The following is a 17,309-nucleotide window of genomic DNA, read 5'->3' on the forward strand; positions in this document are numbered from 1 at the left end:
AAGTGTTCTCTTTCCCTTCTTCCCCATCTAGAAATAAGTCATTCTAAAATTCTTGAGGTATTTATCCACTGGAAAAAAAAAATCCTATGTCTCTAGCAGCAGTTCACTGTCAGACGTCCTTGGCTGGAGGCCTGGAGTTTTGCCACAAGCTGACACATAAAGTTGCGCACAGAGCACAAAAGCCACTGCTGCGCGCTGCAGCAGCTGGGCTGTAACATCCGCCTCTCATTGTAATAACACTTCATTAAAAAACATAGAAAATGCTCAAAATATTTCCATGCCTCACAGCCTGTATCTGGTAAACTGATTAGAAAATTAAATGATCTGTTTTCTTCAGGTTTTTTGGATTAAATATCCATCATAAAGTGTGCAAGAATCACTTGAGTGACATTCAGATCCCCAGTTCAGTGCATGAAGCATAATTTAGTGTGATAGTTATGAACAGTGACACTGCTGCATGTTACAGCCTATATTTGAACAGATAGGAAATAAAAAGAAAAATACAGCTCATATTTTTTTTTCTTTTTCTTTAAAGATAAGTACAACATCAGATTACATACCGCAGCAATAGGAACTATGTGAGGACCTTCAATCCCCGTCATTGCTTGAGTCCACAGGATAAATGTGCTCGTCTAATGAGCTGGAACGTATCTCACCAGCAGCTGAGAATATAGGGTTAAATATCAGTCTACTGATAGTTCATACAGGCTAAAATCCTAACCTGACTGAAGTCGGTGGCAAAGGTCTCCCTGATGTTGATGGAGCCCCCCGCTTTCTAATAAGTAGCTTGCTGTGGATGAGGGGCCTCTGCCCTATTTTCTCCCAACACAGATGCTCTTAGAGCCTTTTAAAATATTGTCTAATGCAGCAGATTGAACTGCCTAAATCAATTCATTCAGCTCATTTTCTCCAATTGTTTAAGAGGTAGTTTAGAAAAGAACGTTAGGAAATATTTTTATTTGCTATTTTACCTAAATAAGATGTAAAAAAAAAAAAGCACGTCTTTAACCCACTATCAAGGACTAAAGGAAACAGTTGTGATAGGGACAGATCTCTTAAAACGACTAAATCAAAAGTGACTTTAATGTGCAGTTCAGTTTGCCAAACAGAGTATAGCTGATCTTTCTAATTTAAGTCAGAAAGTCTTTTCTTAGTTACTGCTGAGATCTGCACATAAAAGATGTGCTGTTTTCTGAGGGGATGGAGAGACATGTACCTAAAGGTTGATATAATGATAGTCTTGAAAACTAAAATCTTCTGTTTCTAATGACAGGCAGTTACAATATTAGCTCCTGATGTCCCCATTACTTGGCCAATGACAGTCTTCAGGGTTGAACAGTAACGCAACGCCTACGCTGACTTGCCATGCAAACACAGCCTGGGGACCCGCCTCCGACTGGCTGAGGTAGCTCACTGAGTGAGGAGCCTTCTCGCTCACAGAGCAGGTATTGAAAAAACCTGCAGCTTCTCTGTCTCCAAAGACAGTTGCATAATTGTCTGTAATCACATTTCCATCAGTGATGTAAAGTTGATTTAATATTATCCTAGTTGTAGGAATAACAGTTATTTAGATTAAAACAGAGAGCCCAAAGCTTATTTTTTATTTTTCTCACTAAATGCGATACAATACTGGAGGAGGAAAACACCATGGAGTGATTGTGCAGCAGCTTACCCGACCCCATCTCGGTCCAGCGACCGGGTGCAGCTGTCCGTCTGCTCTCCCTAGGAGTCGGATCCTCCGCCAAACGCACGCCCCCGCAGAGGCGGTGCCCGGGGATGGCGGGGACGAAGGGCAACGGCTGCGAAGTCCCCGTGCCACTGTAGCTTACTTTGGGGCCAGAGCTGCTTGGTGACCATGGAGCCTTAACTGCCTACCTGAGAGCCTTTTTCCCTGGGAAGCTGAACCTGATCATCCTGGGGTGCCTGTGGGGCCTTTTGCATTCTCTCAAGTGAGTTCCCATGCAGGGTCTTCACGTGTCCCATTAATTAGAAAATGCTCTAAAAAGAACGGATAATTTTTGGATATTTATATTTTTGAGCCTCATGAGTCTATATAAGTAGAGCCCATAAGGTATATGTTACAATACCAGCTCTTTCTACAACAACAGTGTCTTCTTTTTAAGCACCGTAAACAGAGTATGACCAGAATACACTGGGACTGATTCCAGGCTCCCTTGAAAAAGTTTTGCTATCAAGGTGTTACACCTGATTGATAGAGGGGTAAACGAGTACAGGATACATCCCAGATCCTACATTCTATTTATGATAAATCTGTGTTGCATACAAATTGGCACAAGTATGAGGAAATATGAATATCTCAGCATCCTTCAGTGCCAAATACAGACATGATGCAACACAGTCATTTTCTCAATTCAACGTAACATACAATATGCCACTCTCCATTATGCTACAGCAACTGAAGTGTGCTGCAGGCCAATGAAAAATATCCCTAAAAATAGCTGTGCTGTTTCTGGGCAAAAGGAGAAGTATTCGACATTTCCTTGAAAATGTTCCCACCTGGATTTGCTGGAACAGCAACATGATCGTTCGGGTGACAGGAAGCTCTCTGGTAAGGAGGTTCTCCTCAATATTACCCTGCTTTCCCGAAAGCACTGCAAACATGGCTTGTAGCGATTCTTTAAAATACTGTACATGAAAGCTGTATTAAACTGTTTAAGTGCTCCATTGTGAAGCACTGTATTAGGAGCTTTCTGCTGCTCAAGCAACTTATATTGTAATGGATTATAATAGTGTGCTATTCTCATAGAGATCATTTTACAAATACAACACAAAAGATTGTCACATGAGAATCTTCTAAATCGTATCAAGGAAAATAAACACCCACTGCAGAGGGACTTGCTTATTTTGCTAAGATATTTTATAGCATATTAGCATAAAAATACTACTTCTGCCTTTCAGGTTCACCCACAGCACTGCTTAAGAGCATTAGATGTGTTACAAATACAAATGACTTTGGCAGCATGATAATTTGTTAATGCATATTTGCAAACTTTGTATGCTCTTCTTCAGCCCTGATGTACAACCTGTATAACTTAAAGAATTTTGCATAATTGAATGAGGGGGGTGGGGGAAAAAAGTCCCATTAGCTCTTCCACTTCACATCCATGACACTGGCACACAGGCCCCAGACACTTATTAGCAAAGCATGCCCTGCTTGGCCTTCCTTCCTCAGAAGCTGCTGGAGGTCCCAAAGAGGCATATCCAGGAGGTGGCTGTTTTTGCTGACGGATCTGCATGGGACTGCAGGGGTGATCATATCTTCACTCCCCAGTAACTCTGTTATCTGTCCTAGGACAGCTCTAACCCACAACTCCTTCCTTCCTTTCTTTGTAATCATCCTTGCAACAGTTCTGCTGAGAGCTGGTCTCCCCTTTTTCATGGCTAGGACCCAAAGGTACAGCCTGGTTTGACGTGACGACCTGCAAATAACAGCAAAGAGTCTTGGTTTTCAGTTGGATTCTCTTTCACATTCAGATAGTTTGACTGCAGAATGTAAAAGACTTACATGAGATTAACGCTGAAAATTTCCATTTTTATGATATTTTTAGATTATATTTCATTTTCCAGGCTGCAGTTGGCTTGAACCAGAGCCACAATGCTTATGACGCTCTAAACACAAAAAGGAATTACAAAATGTGACAATTCCTAAAATGTGTTTCTTGTTGTATAACAAATTCCTAGTGTTGTAGATTAAACTAGAGAGAACAGGAGCCATAACATGGGGATTATACAGAATTTCACTTTGTTCTTCGACAAACAGTTAATGCATGCCTTGTTCTAGTCAGTAAGTATCAAAGATACTTTATAACTACATAACACATAGCTTAGCTGATTGGAAATTGCAGGCATATACTAATCAAAGAAAGATTTTTCTACTCCGCTTAGTGAAAGCCAATTACACAGAAGTGTGAGGTACTCCTTTCCCTCATCTGCTCCACAGAAAGCGCAGAACTACAGGCAAAATACCCTGCAGTTTTACCAACTTTGTTCTTTTCTATTCAGCATTCCTCCAGCTAGTTCATCCTAAGAAAGCTACTTACACGCCTCAAAAAACACAATTGAAACGCTTTATCATAAGCACATTTTCTGTGCTAGTTCCTTAAAACCACACCTTGCCCAAGTTCCTATGTGTGTTTTATACTCAAAAATCTGTTAACAAGAAATTGGATCAAGAATTGGAAATCACACATTTTCTTATTACAAAACCAGCCATTTCTGTTTAATTGACAGAAGCATAAATAGGTAGGAAAGCTCACATATAAAAGAATTCAGTGAAAGGAAGGAGACCAGGTACACTTAGGCTTTTGAAATCTTAGTGGAATTCACTTTAAAGCACAGATTGACATTGGACAATAGCTGAAAAGCTAGAACAGTGCACTGTCCTGCTGTTTCTTTAAAAACAGATCAATTAAGAAATATGAATCTGTGCTTGTTGTATACCATGGTGCAAAATGTCACGAAACAATTTTTATTGCATGTGGTAATTTAATGCCCACATGCTACTACCAACATTGAGCCCCTTTTTGCAGCTGCTGCTCATGGAGTCGCGCACAGACCCTGCCCTACGGACTTGTAAGTACCTCTGTGCATGCTTGCGCATGGGTGGAGTCTTCTGCCCACTGAGACTGGCACTAAGTGCCGTATGGGTGCTGCCATGAAACAGTCATCAGAGTCTAAATCTACTGAATCAAACAATTGATGCTGAAATTTGTATTAAATGAATATGAGTGCGTTGTCTATTGTCTTTGACTACAGGATCTTTGGGGCTGGAACTGTCTTTTTGGTGCTTAACAGTCATATTGGCTCAAATGAATCTCTAGCTTGTGAGTATTTGCATTTATAATAATAATAATATAGCTCACCACCTGCCAAGAGCACCTGGATTCTCAATCTTATACCTGTGAAATGAAACAAAGAACAACAGAATGTGACTGCAATAGGTGAATGTCAAACAGTAATGTTTTAGGTGTTTATAATGTCTACTGAATGGGCAGGGACTGAATTAATAGAACCCCAAATTAGCTAATTTAGATAAGAAAACAAACCGTTATGAGCATTTTTAAACTTTTTCTTTTCAAGTCCAAGAAAACTCAGGCCGACGTGAAATGAGATGGAAGGCTTATTCCCATTTTCCCGTGACAATTCAATCAAGAACATAGGTTTGATTTACTTTTTTTTTTAAGCCTTTAATTAGGTGGCATATGTGTGCATTTTCTCTAGCAGATTGACTTCCCCCTCTGTCTTTAAAGGCAATCCTTGCTGAGAAAATTCCTTAGGCAGAAATATCTGGCTTCTTGGTGAATGCCACAGGACAGTATGAGCAGCGCTGGAGTTGGTCTGACCTGTGGTTAGGCTGTTGATGGACTGTCTGGGATAAAGCTGGCCACCCATCTAGTTTTGGATCTGAGTGCGAGTTTTGTGGGTGCCTCGCTGCCCTTGTGTTTTTGAAGGTTTGTTTGATTTCCACTGCCCTCCTATCGTGCTGATCTCTGAAGTTAAAAGGCAGCTCCACCTCGCATGTGCAGCATGCGGTGATAGAAAAGCAAAGCAAGTAGAGGGAGGGAAGGGAAAAGCTTTAAGCCTTTGAGGTGTCAGTGTAAACTGGCCTACAAGAAAAAAAGGAGGTGTACAAAGAAGCCTCACTAGGACAGAGAAAACTTTAAACCTCCAAGGCAGGCCGTCACCCTCAGTGCTATCTTGCCATCTAAGAAATTGCATCCAAGTGTTTGTTTTTGCAAAAGACACCCAAGCACTTCTTCCAAATGGAGAGCAGTGTTGTATTTTCCTGTAGACAGAATTGGTCTATGCAACCTCTACAGAATAAAGGGACTTTAGTTAGTTTATTCTGCGGAATCTCAAAGCTGTATTCTTTAAATATAGTCATTTATTCAATATATTATTTTAATAATGCAGCCTATGATACAAGTCATTGCATCTCCATAATATTTATATAAGGTAAGAAGTAACTGCTATTTGAAAGAAATATTTATATTTATTTTATATATTTGTATAAAATTGTATATATTTATGGTTTTGTTATTATTCCTCTTCTTAGTCCATCTACTCTCTTATTTTCCAGCAAGATTGAAATAGCCCAAAGACCAAATTTGGAGGCTATATTTTTCAAAATATTTAAGGGACTTAACTCTGGCTGATGTAAGTTACTGAGTTACCTCAGATACGTCTCAGCATATTTAAGAAATGGACATGTAGGTTCAATGTCTGCCAACAGTAGTGAGATTAACCTATGGTTACTGTATTATGCCATTCACATTTCCTTGCTGCTAACTTCATTCACTATCCCAGAATTTCATACATGGAAAAACTGGGAAATATGTATGTTCTTCAAGAATTTCTGGATGCTGGGATGTGTGGGCACCTGACAGCCCAGCTGGAGCAGAGCTGGAGCAATAGCGCCAGCAGGGTTACTGAACATGGACATACAGAAATCATAAGCAAATTGTCCGAGCTGCATGGACAGACAACTTCTGCTCTACCTGCGGAGTGAATGCAGTCCTCCCAGGAGTGGATTTATTGCACCTGCACAAATCGTCTGCACAGAAACGTGAGCAGTGAGGTCAGTGCTTCTAGGCAGCCTGGGCCTCCTTCTGCATTTCCTGTATTTGGCATGTGCATAGAAATACATCCAAGCTTGCCCACATGCTTAGGTTTTATACAAAATGAGTAATCTCTACAGAGCACAACACACCTAAGATTTTACTCTCTGGTTTAGTCGGAGGAAAGAGAAAGATTCCTGATCCTTGATACGGGGTTGTCATGTATGGCCCAAGAGGAGCTGTAATGGCCTGAAACATGTCATTTCTCAGGCATCCTGAAATATCCCGTTGCTCTGGAGAGAGCTTCATGCATTTGTAGGTCAGAGTTAAGGGATACTTGAACTTGGCCCAATGATCAAATTTGGAGAGAACATACAACCTCGAAACAGAGTGAGAACTTATTTCTACACTATTAATTCTACAATCTCAAGAACATGCATTTGTTGTACTTAAAACAGGCTTTATAATTGGGCATTAAATTGGATATATATCTTTCTGCACATTGGACTTATCTGGGTACAACAATTTTAGTTTCTGTTGCACAAAGCAAACTCAGGAAACCAGAGAATGTAACATAGAAGGAAGAATTAAATTTGTGCTATACAGTTGTTAGGATGACACCAGACTGTGCTATTCCTGTGGGCATGTACTAATACCTTGCTTTATGAGTGACCTTAGTGCGTTTTACAGGAAAGTTTCCAGAATGTTTTTCTTAAATAGGTGTAACAATATCCAGTTTTGAGCAGATTCGACCAGAAAGTGTTATTCATGTATGCCTATTCCACTTTGGTTAAAGTCTAGGCTACTTTGTGCATTGAATAATGAGGAGATATTTCTTCAGGAGAAAGACAAGTTCTTGTTGCATACTAGCTGGTTTTCCATTGCAGAGGGTTCCTAAATCCAAACAATTTCCTGTACATTGCAGGATTTTTATGAGTAGTTACTGTGCATGTAAAAGTATTGGATAACAGAGTATGTTACTTTGCATTAGTAAAGCATTAGACCAGACATGCTGACACTATCTTGTGATTTATATAGCACCTCCAGCCCTTAGCTGATTTACAAAATTCAAACAAGATCAACAGAAAATTATCCTTGCTCAGACAACCCAAGAGCTGCATAAATTGACCACTGTGGCTGCCAACACTATGTAAATAACTTAGTTATTGGAATTGAGTTTACCAAAGCAAAACTAGTAAAAACACAATCAACCCAAAGTTAAAGTAAATACTGTTCCTTGTGTCTTGCCCTCAAGGCCTTCAAAATGAGCCATGTCAGTGAGCTCCAAAGCAGGAGTTTTGTGCTGTAAATGCCTGCCAACATTCCTGGAGAAATCCATCCCTGAAATTAGTCCCTGTGACAAAATAACAATTGTCCTTTTGTGGTTATTCTATGCCCTGGGAGACATGGTAGTAGAATGCTACATTTTGTAAAAGGAGCCGGTACAATAGGTTAGATGATTAGGTTTTAAAAACTCATGTCTTTCTGATTGGACTCTTGGTAAAGAAGTTTGCAGAACTCTTTAAGAAATATGATGGCATTAATCAGTTACTATTTCTTACATGACATTGCCAAAGACCACACAATTCAATCCTTTTGCTTTTAACCAGATCTGTTAGGCTGTGATCAGGATCTTATTGAAGTCAACAGAATTCAAGAGCTGTGAAAGTTAAGGATTCATTGGTTTAGATAATGAATCCCAATGGACTCTCTTTAGTACAGAATAACTTGATGTCTCATATAGATCATTATGATTTTCTCCATGAGATCTCCAGTCTGCTAATGTCTCCCTTGTCTTAAAGTCTGTTTTTGTTGTTTAAAGTAAATGATGTGCTGTATTGACAGTACAGCCTAGTATCAACAGTGACTCTTTGACCCAATATTAGGCAGAGTTCCCCTTTTCCTTGACCTGGTTGTTGCCAGTGCCACAAATCATACCCTGTTAGATTGATGATCTGGTTTTATTAATCATGCTCAGTATTTATGGGACCTGTACTGTTTAACGTCTTTATCAGTGGCCCAGAGGAAGTGCTGGCATACACTCTCATCAAGTTTGCAGATGACACCAAAGGAAGGGTATGGAGGAGGAACAAGTCCATATGCTCAAGGGCAGACAAACCTAGACAGGCTGGAGGACCAGGCCAGCAGGAACCATATGAAAGTCAGCAGAGACAAATGCAAAGTATTGCCCTGGGCAGAAGGATCCCCCTGTGGGGGGCTGGAACTGGGAGCTGGGGAGCAGCTCTGTGGGAAAGGCCCTGGGGGTCCTGGCAGACAGCGAGCTGAGTGTGAGCCCACAGGGTGCCTGGGGCCAGCGAAGGCCAACAGCATCCCCGGCTGTATCAGCAGAAGCACAGCCAGCAGATTGGAGAAGGGGCCGTCCCCCTCAAATCAGCTTTCATTAGACCTCATTTAGATACTGCATCCAGTTTTGGGCCCCCCAGTACTGGAAAGACATTGATAAACTGGAGCAAGTTCGGAGGAGGGCCACCAAGCTGGTTGGGGGCTGGAGCACTTGCCCTGTGTGGAGAGGCTGCAGGGCCGGGGCTTGCCCAGCTGGGGAAGGGGTGGCTGTGGTGGGGGCTCACGGCAGCCCCCAGTGCCCACAGGGAGGTTATGGAGAAGACAGAGCTGGGCTCTTCACAGTGATGTGTGGCGGGAGGACAAGAGACAATGGGCATAAGTTGAAACAAGAGAGGTTTGGACGGCATATGAGAAGAAACTTTTTCCCCATGAGGACACTCAAGCAGTGGGACGCGTTGCCCAGAGAGGCTGTGTGTCTCCATGCTTGGAGTTTTCAAAGATGTGGCTGGACAAAGCCCTGAGCAGCCTGGTCTGATCTGAGCACTGACCCTGCTGTTAGCAGGAGGTTGGATTAGAGACCCCAGACATCCCTTCCAACCTGAATTAGCCTATGCCTCTGTGCCTGAATGCTCGGTACTCCAGAAGTTCTAATCTTTGGCTGGTCATTTGTTTTGAGGTTGCTTTTCATATTGCTCTATGAGATATAATTTGTTTTTATGCTGCTGTGATGTGTGCCGAGTGCTTTGGGATGAGAAGAATAACAAGGGTGACTGTGCTTGAGTTGTTGAGCCTCTTCTGTTACCCTTAGTCCTGATTATGTGCTTGGTACTTCTGATGGGGAATGTGTGCATAATGCAAATCTACAAATCACTGAATCCTGACAGTACTGAATCCTGTACTTCATTAGAATTTTAAATTGACCAGACCGATTTTCAGCAGTTTTCCAGTTTTTGAAGACTGAACACAAAAATCTTACTATTCCTTGTAGCACAGACTGATGAGAAAGTATTGCAAAAACACCGTTCATGTTACACAGGGACTCCACCATTGGATAGGGTCTCTTATTTGTACATTCAAAATGGTCTGAAACCCCTTTTCTTCTGAAAACTGAGAAAAATATATCTTTAATAGAGTACTGAACTGTCTTGTGAAAATGTCCCTCACTAGTGTCTTGGAAAGTGTCCTTTCATCTCACACAGTTACTTCTCACCACCAAGCCTCCAGACCCAGTGGTTGTGCTGGGAGGACAGTGACTTCTGTGTGGTCTTGTCCCACCTACCCTGTGGTATCTAGACATTATTCAGAGAGGCAGCTGTCTATGATTACAGATCTTTCTAATGTCATGGGTCACATCACCAGGAAAGTGGGAAGGTTCAGGATGACAAACTAAAAGTAGTCTGTCACTGTCAGCTCCATAGGATCAAAGAAAAAACAAACTGTATCTGTTTTGGCAAATGGTGAAAGAAAGAGGAAAAGCACAGGCTGTTAGGTTAACGTAGAAAGACAAGATTGACCTCTACGATCTAGATTAGTTTATTTTGCTGTGGTATTTTGCATGCTGAAATCACTTTTGTCAGAGAACCTCAAAGCAGTCTACAAACAAAGTAATTACGAGTTGTAACACCTCTGTAAGATACGATTACAGTCATCCTGTAACAGCGAGACCCACAGAAAGATGTTAGGTCACTCAGGTGAGGCAGTGGTGAATAGGTAAAAAGGGAATGTAAAAGTGCTGTGATTTTGGTAACCACTAGACATACAGTCGCAATGGCGTGAACAGCTTACGGTCACCATGACAGTGCTGCAGACAGGAAGGACCTGAGACCCAGTCTAGGGGATACAAGTGCATGAGTCACGCAAAACTGAAACGAAGTTTAATATTGGTAAAGAAGTCTGGAATATGATGATCTCTGTCTAAGGCTTGCAAATATTTTCAGTTAAGATGAGGAACTCCTGGAATTAGTTTTCAAGCAACCAGCAGACTTTTAAAGTGGTATTTATGGTACTCTTAAAAAATTAAATTGAAAACTGAAGTAAATGTTTTCCCTTTGTCTCCTCTAACCTGCATGAGCAATATGCACACTACATCTGCTTCAGCAATCTCATGCATGTGATCACCGATGACTGCTATTGCCCAGTGTTAATCAAGAGCAGTGATTTTAGCTTTCGCAATACAATCAGTTCTTGTTCTCAGTTTCTAAGGGTTCATAATTCAATCTTACTGTCATTTCTTTCCTCTTCCATGCTCTTTCATGAAAGCTAAACCTGAAAGAAAGAAACCAGAGTCATTAACTGTTGGAAACTTTAATGTGCTACAAAACCAGAATTAGAAGTGATAATGAAATTTCCACTGCTGAAAGCAGACTTTGCTAACTGATGTATGTAGTGAGAAAGGTGGCCATATAACCAATAAAAATAAGAACCATGTTCATTTTTAATACACCTCATTCATCTTTGCTTGAATTGGCAGAACACCAAATTAGACTTTAAGTTAAGATGTTCCTTTTAATTTTCAGTAATTAAAATAAATATATGTTTAACCATTTCCATTAGACTCTATTAAAATCAGTATTTTTGATGAAGTATCTTCCAGAAAAAATGCCTACCAAACCGAATAACATTTGTAAAGCACTCTGGAGAGAATAAAATGAATTAGTCATGAAAATCCAGGGTTCAATTCTGCAAAAGCAACTCAGTGGTAAATAACTTTACTTCCATGAATAGACCCAGTTGTTACTAAATGAGATTTTTCCCTAGGAGCTAAGTAACGATGAGCAGGGACAACTTAAGTTGGGAAGCTGATAAGATTAGCATTCCTGGCTATCTCTCTCATCCCTGCTGTATAATCAGCAGGGCTAGAAATCAGGCAGCTTCAGAAGTTCGCAAAGCAGCCTTGATTCATAGGCCAGCAACACAGATTCTTGCAACTATAAACTCTTGTCGTTCATAAGAGGCTTAAGAGTCCCCTATACTGAAAGCTGTTTCCCAGGTCCTTCACGGTGGGCCCGACAGTGCTCTCATTTCATCAATGAGGGGTCAATAGTTGAATTCAGAGGAAACAGTAGTGAGCCCAGGAGGACTATTGCCACAGAGGTCTTCAACTTAGCAACAAACAGTCTGTCATAACTTACTTACCTTCTGACAAGGAAGAAAATTCCCTGGTTTGGTCCAAAATTCCTTTTTCAATGACAAAAACCTTTAGCTGAAAAAAAATACATTTCATTTTGCTGAAGAAAATAGAATGGGCAATATCGTTGTCATTTCCAGTTTCATTAACAGTTCAGGAAGTGTTCTCTAAAGCCATAAGATGAGAAAGCACTTGAATAATATTCATTTCAACATGGTTACCTGATGAAATGAAATGTTATGTTGGAATTTTTTATGAAACAGAAATTCCAAATTTTGACCAAGTTGTGAGTGTCAGTCACTGATGGCAAGCTAATGCCTGAGACATAAAAGTAAATAGCAATAATTGTACCAAGAAGAGCATTTTTAATAACAGCCAAAATGTAAAAAAGCCAGGAGGAAAGAAAAAAAGAGAGAGAGAAAGAAAGAAAACCAAAAAGAGAGCTTCACTTGGAGGATAAAAGCTTTCTAAAGAGCAGAGTTAGAAGCAAGGAATGACAGAGTGAAAGGGAAAAAAGGGAACTGCGGAAAGAGTAAGGAAAGAGGGACAAAGGAAAAGAGGTGGGTTATAAACTAGACCCTTGTTCTGAAGATGGCAAATTGAGGAAATGACTGGACTGTATAGAAATGAAAATATTTAGTAGTCAAGTCAATGAATTATCTTGAAAAGGAAAAGGAACTGGCAAATAAGACAAAAGCTAGCAGATAAACATAAATAGTGCTATGAAATCAAAGAAAATGAGGCATACACACAATCCTAAGAGAAGAGAGAAAGCCAAACCACAGAGCTTTGCCAGGGGATCAAACCCTGGAAGATTCATCTAGCCAAGAATTGTGAGGGCTTGTTTTATTTTTGCTTTCTTATTCCTGCCAGAAGATACAAACTATATCTATTTACTTAGGGGAAAAAAAATTGTATTGCAATACAGCCAATTTCTCTTGGGGAAAAAAGAACGCTGTTTAAAAAAAAAAAAAAAAAAAAAAAAAAAAGACTGCACAGTTTTTCACAGTATATCCAGAGATGCTGAAAGTGTTTGGTAAAATCATAAAGTCTGCAAGGTCTCCCAAGGCTGATTGACAGAGAAAGGATGGAATCATTATGGGCCAGAATCTGATATGTTTAGTTCCACTGAAATGAATGAAACTATTCTCAATAATCAATTTGAATCAGGAAATCAAGGTCTGGACCCAAGATGGACCATGAGATTGATAATGTAGTGCTTGCTTTTTAATAACTTTGCAAATAATGCCATTATCCAGACCCTCACAAAAAGGCAAGAAAAATGGATTTCCCATTTGGGGGCAAAAACATTGGGGTTACAAAGTTGCATGGTTGATGGTTGCTTGTCAGGACCTAACCATGCATCTCTTTGCATAGCTGCTAGCTTTAACAAAATGCTGCAGAAATTCATTTACCTCTATAACTAAAAAAAAATCCCCCCAATAATTTGCACACTGTTCCTATACAAACATGGGCTGTATCCAATCTGAGCTTTAAGTGCACAGAGGTTGGCAGGTTCAGCTGTCAGCCGTGTCAAATTTAGGCCAAATGGCCCACAGAGCACAGCTCCTCTCTGAGCTCTGATTCCTCTGCAAGATTTTATCTGATAAGGTTTTCTCTTGCCTGCACCTTCCTTTATGTCCTCAAAGTGAAAGAGGAAGCGGGAGGTATTACACCAAATAAATTTCATACAAGCTAAGCCAAACGTTGGTGGGTTGTGGACTCTGTGTGTCAGTGCTTGGAGTGCTGTGGAAGTTTTCAAAACAATCTCTTACTCCTTCCTCTCGGCCCTCCTCTTTCGCCCTTTAAATGTTCAGTGATCTTTGACTGGCCACAAGCCCTTTGAAACTGGCACAAGGCTTTTGCTTATGCCTTTATTTTGACTACCAAAATTTGTGAATCCATGATCCCACTTAATCTACATGTATCAGAAAATAACTCCATTGGCAGAACTAAACCCTTCATTTGAGGTGGCTGTAAATTTTCCAACAGCAAGAAATATTGTGCATATCTTATTTCCCCTCTTTTCCTATCACTGCAAAACATGGATGTGAACTTTAGCTTTGGATCATGCCATACAACACTGCCACTGTGCACAGAGGTGGTCTCTATCTAGGACAGTGCTCTAATCCAGCTATATTTTTTCAGTTACCTATTGAATTATATTATTATTGTATTACTGAGGGATTCTGAATAGAATGATGCCAAAGTATCTGGAACTATAGGCACTTGATGCACCACCTGTAGGTAGAATATTTAGAAGTAAAAGCACATCTAAATACTCTCAAACTGCTTTTGCAAGCAAATTGCCACAAAGAAATTGCTACATTATGATGAAGTACTTCTTTTATCCACTTTAAAGGGATGAAAGGCCAAAGAAGATTGACCATGACAGGACACAGACAGCTGAGAAGAGCAGGATGTTCTTAAATAAAAGCTGGCACTTAACCTTTGCATAGTCTCCTTTGCGCAGTGGAAGAGCTGCTCTTAGGGTAAGGAGAGGATCAGCTGGAGGTGAAGTTTGACCAGGAGCAGTATGAGGTACCATCTCTCAAACAGTATATATGTAGTTATTGTATATAGATATATATGTTGCCTGTTGCTTCTTTTAAGTGCACATAGAGAACGGCACAATTTTACAGATCCGGAAATGCAAAACTCTACCGTGCTGGTGGGTTTTCTGAGGTCTCAAAGACAAATATCCACCTGAATGTCTTTGTTACTCTTGGGTTTTCATCATTGCCACTCTGAAGTTTAAAGTCAAACACGACACTATAATTGCATGGGCATTTGGACAAATGGCAGCTCTGAGATTTGAATACATCTCATGGCCATAGGTGTGATACGCATGTCGGAGCTAACTTAGGAGGATACAGGAAGGGTGTATTCAGATGTAAAGGAGGGAAGTAAGAGAACAGTCTGTTCCTATCTCAGGCCAGGGAAATTTACTCCTAGGAGAAATTTAAATTCATGTAAATTAAAGCTCTGCCAACATATGTTGGCATATCAGGAATCAAGGACTGGGAACTGCTTGCACTATGGTTGCTTTAGGTGGGGGGAAAAAATAGGAGGTATGCAGTTGCTGTGCGCATGTGGACAGATATCTGAGCACTGCGAACTGATTCTATTTCTATGATCTAAGCAATGGTTAAAGATTTCTGCTACTGCTAAGACTAGCCTTCATTGGCTCAGAAGCTTTGGATACACCCCAGTAATCCTGTAATCCCTGTAATTTTAAGGGGGAGGTCTATGAGATTATCCACACAAGGTGAGAATGGATAAGCCCATTCATTTCCCAGAGCAGGACTGATCCCTCATTTTCACTGGCGTAGTACATCTTCTCTTTTAATTCCAGTTTGTAAATTGTATTAAATTATATCACAGCAAGATTTTTTTTTCCTCACAATAGCAAATTACAGACTCAGTAAGGGTACAGCACAATATTACGTTACGGAACACGTGTTTCTGTGGAATCCTAAGGGAAAACATAGTTATATCATCTGCTAGGAGTCAGCAGACACATGCAGCACCAAAGTCACTCTAATTGTATTAAGTAAGGACTGCAGGAGCTGCAAGAGTTTTGATTAATACATGTTTGCAGCCCATGCAACATGTATCCTTTTCCATTCAGAAGGCAACCCTGATCAGTGCAAAGGTATCTAGTGATACATGCTGGTCTGTTACGGTGGATTTACTATATGAACTCAGTGGCTCGTAATACCCTTGTTTAAACCTCCTCAGTACGCGAATGCTTCATGTGACGTGAGTGATATGCTTGGAGCCGCCCTGCTCCGCCGTCAGTGCCCCGGCCTGGTCGCGTGGGCCAAAGGCAGCGTTAACGCCCGGAGGCGGGGAGCAAGCGGGCTGAGGAGGGCCGAGGGCTCCAGGGGAGGAGGGCAGTCAGTTTCGGCACATTTTTCAGCAGTCACCTGGGCTGTGACTGAAAGCCAGTAAGGCTGAGCAGGTCTAACTGCCAGACAAAGGACTATTATCTTCCTTGTCCCGGCTAGCCCACTGGGAACGAGCTAGGCGCAGGTTCTCCGCGTCTGAGCAGAGAAGGAAGGCTCAGCTCATAAACCTTCAAGTGCACTGTAGCAGCTGCATGCTGGCAAGCTGGCAGTATATTGGAAGCTAGGTATTTTGGGGTATGATAAATGAAGGCCTGACTCTGTTAGGGGCACAGCTACACTGCTTTAGGGATCATGTTATTCCATCACAGATTCTTAAAACCAAGACAGTATCACCGATGGTAGTTTAACCCCTTTGTGTATGCATGGCCTGAGATGAAAGCAAGACTTTATGCTCAGGTCCTGTAACGAACATCATTGAGCTGTGCTGGTCTCAAAGCATGGGGCTTCATGAACTGGGATCTTCCCTGCGAGAAGGGCAGAGACTAGGAGATCTCCAAAAGGAGAACAGATGAGGCAGAACTCTAGGAGCATTTTGCCTTATTTAAAGAATGCAAGTTGACTCTTTCTTTTTTTTTTCCCCATAACTAAAGAGGGAAATCAATCTAGATTAAGATATAGTTACCTTTAATACAAGATTGAGAGGCCAACTGTCATGCAATAGCACTAGTAATTCTTCCTGAAAGGGCAAAAGGTAAAAGAGTAGCACGTGTGGTACAAACTAAATCTTTAGCAAAGACAAGGTGTTATACCCGAAGCCTGGTCACAATGTGGGAGATTTGTAAAATTCTTTCTCAGGATGCCTAATGTCGGCATTCAGGAACATCAGGGCTTTGTAACCATCAGAAGGTTTGTGGGTTGTGTTTGGCCTACTGTCATACTAACGATATCTGCTAACGACAATTACATCTGGTATTCCCCTCTGGGGTTCACTTTACTCATATTAGTCACATTATAACAATGTAAAAGTAGTGTGAGAGATGAACCCATCCCATTCTCTTTCAGAATATGTGAAAAGTAAAATCATAAAAGCATTTTGCTTCCCTAAATTAGTTAACTGCTTCTCCACAGCCATTACAGAGCCTCTGTTCAAGCTCACATTTCTGTGCTGGTGCTAAAGTCGCAAAGCAAGTCCTAACAAACAAGAACATAACATACTTCTGAATATGTATTCCAAGATTCCCCCAAATTGGGTTGGCACTGCATGAAAGAGGAACCCCATTATACCTCATGACAAAACTATGAGGAAACATGCCTATCTTGTTCACAGCAGTCCTCAGAAATGCCCAAAGACTCATTTCTCCCAGTAGATGAAATGCCAGTGAAAACTGACTATGCATCAGCACTAAAATATTCACACCTCACTGAAGAGCTAAATGGGGACAGTAAGCT

General features: G+C 40.9%; 1 long non-coding RNA gene across 3 annotated transcripts in view; it reads right to left on the reverse strand.

Moving 5' to 3' along the window:
• The window catches only part of LOC112992072 (uncharacterized), a 73,069-nt gene that overhangs the window by 4,340 nt on the left and 51,420 nt on the right, over positions 1-17,309 (reverse strand). For all 3 annotated transcript variants that reach the window (XR_010385529.1, XR_010385528.1, XR_010385527.1), the window contains 5 exons: positions 12,018-12,084; positions 11,105-11,147; positions 4,884-4,919; positions 3,527-3,630; positions 561-3,440 (listed from right to left, as the gene is read on the reverse strand). This is a non-coding gene — a long non-coding RNA (uncharacterized LOC112992072). The remainder of the gene's footprint in view (positions 1-560; positions 3,441-3,526; positions 3,631-4,883; positions 4,920-11,104; positions 11,148-12,017; positions 12,085-17,309) is intronic.

This window comes from Dromaius novaehollandiae, chromosome W, assembly GCF_036370855.1.
Source record: "Dromaius novaehollandiae isolate bDroNov1 chromosome W, bDroNov1.hap1, whole genome shotgun sequence".
NCBI classification, from domain to species: domain Eukaryota; kingdom Metazoa; phylum Chordata; class Aves; order Casuariiformes; family Dromaiidae; genus Dromaius; species Dromaius novaehollandiae.